We start from the raw sequence: 7,176 nt of genomic DNA, 5'->3' as shown, positions 1-7,176 counted from the left end.
AGTTGTATAAGATGCTAATAGTGAACCTTGACCCTCATTCGAGGATGAATGATCTTAAGTGGGGGAGGATGTAAGGCCCCGTAAAAAGGGTTTTTCGCTAAAACCCGGATTTCGTGATGCCAAAGTAGGCATAGAGATTAATAATAGTAGAAATTCTTTCGGACTTTTTGGATTGAACAGTGCGTTGGTGAGTTGAAGGAAAATATTGGGCAGAAGTAAGCATTTTTACTGGCCCATTTTGCGGCCGCAGAACCACTCTGCGAACCGCAGACTAGTCGCAGAGTGGGATAGTTTTCTGGGGCATTTTGATGTCAATTTCACGGCCATTATGCGACCGCATAACTGTTTCACGGGCCGCACTCTTGTCGCATATTCATCCTTAAACTTTTTCGGAAGGAGATTTTGCGGTGCATTATGCTACCACAGAACTATTATGCGACGCATTATGCGACCGTATAACAAGTCTGCAGGCCACATAGTGACCGCATACCAGGTCAGTTTCTTTCTAGTTTTGGCACTCAATTTCGCGGTCATTTTGCAGACCGCATAATCATTATGCGGTCGCATATGCGACCGCAGAACCCTTTTAGGAGGTTCATTTTTGGGGTTTTAAACCCGACCCTATTCCGTTAAAACACTTACCTTGGACCATTTTGAAGATTATCTTGAAGATTATCAAGAGAGGCACCTAGGTCTTCTTCATAAGAAGTAAGATTCTATCACCCAAACTCTTATTTTCAAAATATAACTAGAGTGGGCCATTAGTAAGGTAATTCATGGGGATGTGAGTGTTTACCTTGCATGCATGTATTCCTAAGGTATGTGGGGAGGTTGTAAGTTAAAGATAGAAAAGAATGGGGTGTGGGTTGGTAGAGTCTTTCATAAAAAGGGCCATGAAACCTTAATACACACATTGTGTTTGATAGAATGCTCAAGTGAGCTAGAATTTTGATCGTTTTCCTAATTTTGATTTCAATTTTGCTATATTGCTAAAATAGATCGAAGTTGCTAATATTCCGGAACATCTTAGAGTTTTAAGAGGCTCAATTGAGGTGTGTTGGCTAAACCCCCTTCTTCTTAGAATCGAATCCCATGGTGTTCATGAAATTGGTATAAACTGACCATTCCTAATGTGTTTGTGTTAAAGGATGTTTGTTCAATACTCATTCTAAATACTTTATCATGTTATCTTGCCATTTGAGGATGTGTTCAAAATGTGGAATATGTGTTATAAATATTAAGACTTCATGTCAAGATCGAAATAAAGGTTGTTATGCCAAATTGTATAAAAAGCTTCTATGTGCCTAAGATTCCCAACGTGCTAATATGTGAATTAATGTCTTGAATGAGAAGCCTTATTGTTGTTGATAATGATAATGATAGATGAATGTGGAAAAAGGGAATTGGAACTATGAAATACAGCCAAGTTCCAAGAATGACTTTGTAATCGTGATCACTAGTGCCAATGAATTGAAAAGATATGAAATAAGTATGATGTGAGATGATTGACTGAAAATGGTAACATTTTGGGTGAGACGGCCTAGCCGGTCAGGCCGTGATCGGGCGCCATGCCGCACACATAGTGGTACTGTATTGTAAATTATGGTTAAGATTGATGTCTCAAATGAGACGACCTAGCCGATCGGGTCGAGATCGTACTCCGTGTAAGAATACAGAGGTATTGTGAATTATGAAATATTGGCACTAAAGATCACCCAACCTTATAATATGGAAATTGACTTGAAAACTTGTGTGATCCTTAACTTGATGTTTTATTATTATTTGAAGCTCTTATTGAATTCTTGATTGTTCCTCTTGTATTATTATTCATTCTATTGAGATGGTGTTTAGTTATACATACTTGTACTATTCGACAGTACTAACGTCCCTTTTGTCGGGGCCGCTGCATCTTTAAATGGATGCAGATGGTTCCTTAGCAGACAATGTTGATCACAGATAGTGTTTCATCCTCTTCTCAGCTGACTCGCTGAGCCCCATTTCATTATGGGGTCATATATTGTCCCTTTTGTTTATATTGTGGTCACTTTTTGAGGTATAGCCGGGGCCTTATTGCCGGCACCATCTTTACTCTCTTTTGTATCTTTAGAGGCTCCATAGACACTATGTAGGTTATATATGGGTATTGAAAATGTTAAATAAGTTATGTTATATATTTTGAGACTTAAAGGCGAAATAGCTAATGAAACAGTTTAATATTGTATGTATGAACTTTCTTCTGTCTAATTAATGAAATCATAGCTTCTCTTGATCATGAGTGAGTTTGATAGAAAGTATCTATCAGGCTTGCTTGACCGGGTTCACTCAGTTGAGCGCCGGTCGCGCCTCCCGAGGTTGGGAGTGTCAAACTTGGGGTGTACTTTATATGGCTTATACTATATTTGACTGCTACAAGATTTGTATAAATGGTATTGATAAACGATGCCAACACAAGACCAAAATACAAGCATATGAAGGTTGACAATAACATCATATAATATTGGCCAAATGAAGACTTATATATATAAGACCAAACTCATAAAGAGCTAGAAAATAGGATGTTCATGATGCCAATACAAGACCAAAATACAAGAGCTAAAGCACATGCTGTCCTTGAAGCCAATATAAGAACTAAACCAAAGGCTAATCATGTAGCCACCAATACAATACCAAAAGGCCATGCCAAAATAAAGTTATTTTTCAAGAAGTCATTACTACATGTCCCAATACTTTACTAATTAAGCACCTAAACCATATTAAATAATGAAGTCACTTGGTTCCACTCCTTTTGCTTGACAGAAAAGATGAGAATGTGCTTTCTTGACTGGAAGTCTTTGTATTCCTTGATGCACTCATCCGCTGGAGTTGGTTAGTTGTTACTGCTTGTTTGACTTTCCATTTTAGATTAGTTGGCTTAAATCCAATATCTATATTGGTTTCAGTTATATTCTTCAGAGGTCTCCCATGTGATATCACTTTTTCAGATGGATTACCAGGCTGAAAAATATCACATATTAGTCACAGTTAATATGAAATATAAAATAACATTTGCTTCAAATAATTGTTGCTTACATTCAAAACAGTTTCTCCACTCATAGTGTTTGTATATATCCCAAATCCTACTAGTCTTGGCCTCTTTTGTCCAATGTTAGATGATGTGCCTTCTTGACTGGTTTCAGATCATTTTCCTCTAGAAGCATATATTTGGCTGCCCCATAGCAGGCTGCAATGTTAACACCAAATAAATGATTGAGTATTAAATTGTAAAATATTATTAAACTTAATTGAATAATATATTACCATTTTTTTGCAGGCTCTCTTGTTGTGTCCTACTTGATGACATTTTTAACATGTCATCTTCACCCCTTTCTTGGATAGTTTGCCATAATTTGCCTTTTTGGGCTAATACTTTGCCTTTCTCCTATATTTTTTTAATCTACTTGGCATTGGTTTTGACTCTGGAGGCTCAATAACTGGACTGTTAGATTCTGGCCACATCTTCATATTGATCATGGGTTGAAGAAAATATTTGTAAGCCTTTAGGAATGTTTCTTTTTTATACCAAAATTCAACATGTTATTCTGGCTCTTGTTCTAAGTGATAGTATGAACAAACAACATGTTGACATAGTATTCCCCTCAACATCCAGGATCTACAAGTGTAAGTCTTTGCCACCATAATAACAATAAACCTCTTATCACCTTCTTCAATCTCACAACCATCATATCCATTAAATCTTATTTTACTTCTCCTAGACAATTCCTTATTCTCATCTAAAATCATCCCTGCCATTGGTAAAATGTCACTTATCCAAGTCTCAGCAAAGTTCCTCATGTCATTATTTCTATTCATTATTTTATGTCTGATTCCCTCCAACATTGTTATAATTGACTTATGTCTAGGTCCAACTAGCCAAGAGTAAAAAGTTTCACACATATTGTTCTCAACAACATCACATTTAGAATACTCACTAAAGTAAGCTTTGCACCAATATTCTTTGTTGTACTTCAATAAGTCTTCACACAGTTTAGGACCACCAAGTAAACTCAAAGCATGTAACTCTTCCCTGAACTTTACCTCATATGTTGATTTGGCACATCTTCAGAATTGGTTTCTTCTTTCTTAGCCTCTCTAGTTTTGAGCCCAGTTGGACCAAATAAGTCTTGCATACATTATGCGTTCAGCAAATGGTAGTAACTCTGCAATTGTTGGGATAATTCCCTGCAATAACACGCAAAAACAGATCTAAAAATGAATGAAGTAGGAATAAATGAAGTAAAACAATAATTTGAAAATATAAATACATCACCTTTTGCATGTCTGACATCAATGTTAAGCCAATTCCATCTCCCAGATCCAAATATGATTTTAGCAAGTTGATGAACCATGTCCAAGAATGCTTCGTCTCTTAGTCCACCACAAACCATGCTATGAGAAACATCTGTTGATTTCCATTCTTTTTAATTCCCACCAATAATTCACCTTTGAATGCTCCTTTTTAAAAGCAACCATCAAATCCAATAATCTTCCTACATCCTTCTAACCAATCCTTCTTCAAAGCATCAAAACAGATGTAAAATATACAAATAAATTCTTTCCAGGTACAATATTTGTATCTGTTCTGATCCAGCAAGTGCTCCCACGATTAGTCTCCTGATAATATCAGCATAATCACACAACCTTGTAAATTCCATATTCCAGTCTCCTATGAACTCTTGTACTACCCTACACATAGCCCTATAACAAACAGTTCTTCCAATATACAAACTAATCTTGTCTCGCATATGATCTTGTAACTCCCGCAGTTTTATACCAGGTATGGATATGATTTGTTTTCTAATTTGTGAGCAATATATTTAGGTGTGCACAACCTATTCTTGGTGTACTTATTGCATTTGTGTTATGAATTCTACCTCTTCATAATGAAATCACCAGAATCTATGTCTTTGCTTGCATACAGTGTCCATTTGCATCTTCCAGTTCTGCACTTCACAAGTACTCTGTGGCTCTCATTTGGTTTTAATTTCAGCCGCACCTCGTACTCAATAACATAATTGGTCAGTGCCTTCCTAAACTCTATAGCATTTTCAAACACCATCCCAAGTTCAAAAATAGTAATTTCATATTTAGGATCACGTCTAACCTTTTTACTTCTCATTCTAGCTGGTAAATCAACACCCCTTTCATCTTCAACATCTAACTCATCCTTATAATCATTACTTCCAAGGTCTGAACTACCAAGATAGTCCTCATCTCAACCTAAGTTCCCTGCATATTTGTCTCTCTTATTTATTCCAATATTTTTAAATCCTTTATCTAGCCCAGCTTCTCCTATTGATACTTCATGTGTTGCAGTAGGTTATTTTCTATTCTTTTTCTGTTATTCTTTACTCCTCCTTTCATTTTTAGTTCTCTTAGCTCTTCATCAACCTCACTATTATCTACATCAGGTATGACATCCAATTCAGACTCACCACTATCCAGATCTGATAGAAGATCAAGATCTGTTGCGTCTTCAATCCATCTAAGTCTTCAAAAACTACAACATCTTCTAGTGTCAAGCCCTCTATTGTTGGTGCCCCTTCAACCATACTTAGGTTATCTTCAGCAGGTACTTTTATATTTATATTGTTTGACCCAATATGTGCTTCCCTAGAACTAATAATTAAAAGGCTGTCTTCAACATCTGCCCCACTAGTAGGACCACATGGGACCACCCCTTCCACTATAATAAAGTTATTAATAACATGCTCAATAAATAAGTCCAAATACTGTAAAGGTTTAAGAGGAGAGACAATATTATACAACTGAGTGTCATTTTCCAACAAAACAAAGTCTTTTGTCTCTTGGTTCAAAACATAGCTAATCAACAATAGTATTGTAACCAAGATCTTTAGAATAAAACTGTGATTCAACCAAGGAAAAGTGAACTTTTTCAATACCGTAGATTCCCACGTCTCTTTCACCTCTGTATTTGGGCTTGGCTTCATTGGTAAAATTACCACCATGGTGAAATCGGTCTTGAATAAATTCTCAAGATATGACAAAGATTTTACACTGCAAAAAAAATAAAAAACAAAAAGCCGAGCTTAGATTCTCTCAATCGGACAAAAGAAAAACCCTAGCTTTTTAGGCAAAAATTTAAAATCACCACTATAACTATAATAATAATAAATATAAGCAATATACAAGCTTACATGTACTTAAAAATATTGATTATTCCTGAATATTAGTAGCTCATTAATATGGGCTTCTAGATTATATACATGCATCGACCCCTCAACAAATACCTCACTTAATAGTCAGTTAAACAACAAAATACACTTGTAAGGATGGAAGAAAATTGAAATTTAACACTAATCGACCTATAATTTTTGGGATTGTATGGTGGGAGACGACGAAGAGATGGATAGTGGGAAAATGTATATAAGGGAGATGAGTTGATAAACGAGTTTGATTTTGGGTAAAAATGAAGTGAGTAAATCTGTTTTAAGGCAAACAGAGCTTATGTGGACTATTTAGACACGTGGAGGATTTTTATTAGATACATATTACACAGCAGCCGCGTTTACATACACGCTCCAAAAGTTTAAGACCGGATATGAGGTATGTGTTTAATTGGCACACATGGAAGCATGTTCGCGTGCCTGATAGGAAAGAGCCAAACTTTACGTGTCCATATGAAAATCGGTGCCAAGTTCCTGTGCCTGTCTATGTATTTGGCCTTTATCTTTTTATATCTTTAATTTCTGTGTCACATATTATTTTTGGGTTGTTAGGTAATATCCCCTCTCTTTTAAAAAGATTGACATTATTTTTTTATTAATCCACTTTAGAAAGATTGGCATCTTTCAATATTTCTTTAAAGGAAACATTTATAGCCATACAAATGAAGTTTTACTATCAAACTAATGTTATGACTTATTTAAGACAACATATTTTGAAAGTCTTTCCTTCTTTATTAAAGTTTGTTTCAAATCAAACTAGGACAATCTTTTTGAAACGAACAGAGATGTACTTATCTAATCTAACCCAGAATGGACCATGCAATAGGGGTGAGCATCAGTCGGTTCGGTTCGGTTGTGAATGTTATCGGTTCGGCATATCGATTATCGGTTTATGAATATGCTAAACCGATAACCGAACCGATAAAATATCGGTTATCGGGTATCAGTTTAT

General features: G+C 35.8%; 1 long non-coding RNA gene across 1 annotated transcript; it reads right to left on the bottom strand.

The window, feature by feature from the left end:
* Nucleotides 1-2,495: 2,495 nt before the first annotated feature.
* LOC104092406 (uncharacterized) lies at nt 2,496-6,050 on the bottom strand. The gene is made up of 3 exons (XR_011413422.1): nt 4,307-6,050; nt 4,075-4,218; nt 2,496-3,220 (listed from the first exon to the last, which is right to left on the bottom strand). It is a non-coding gene; the product is annotated as an uncharacterized lncRNA (long non-coding RNA).
* Between the last annotated feature and the right edge of the window lie 1,126 nt (nt 6,051-7,176).

This window comes from Nicotiana tomentosiformis, chromosome 2 (genome assembly GCF_000390325.3).
Source record: "Nicotiana tomentosiformis chromosome 2, ASM39032v3, whole genome shotgun sequence".
Taxonomy (NCBI): Eukaryota; Viridiplantae; Streptophyta; class Magnoliopsida; order Solanales; family Solanaceae; genus Nicotiana; species Nicotiana tomentosiformis.
Note: the sequence above shows the minus strand (reverse complement) of the source record. Positions and strands in the feature narration are given on the sequence as shown.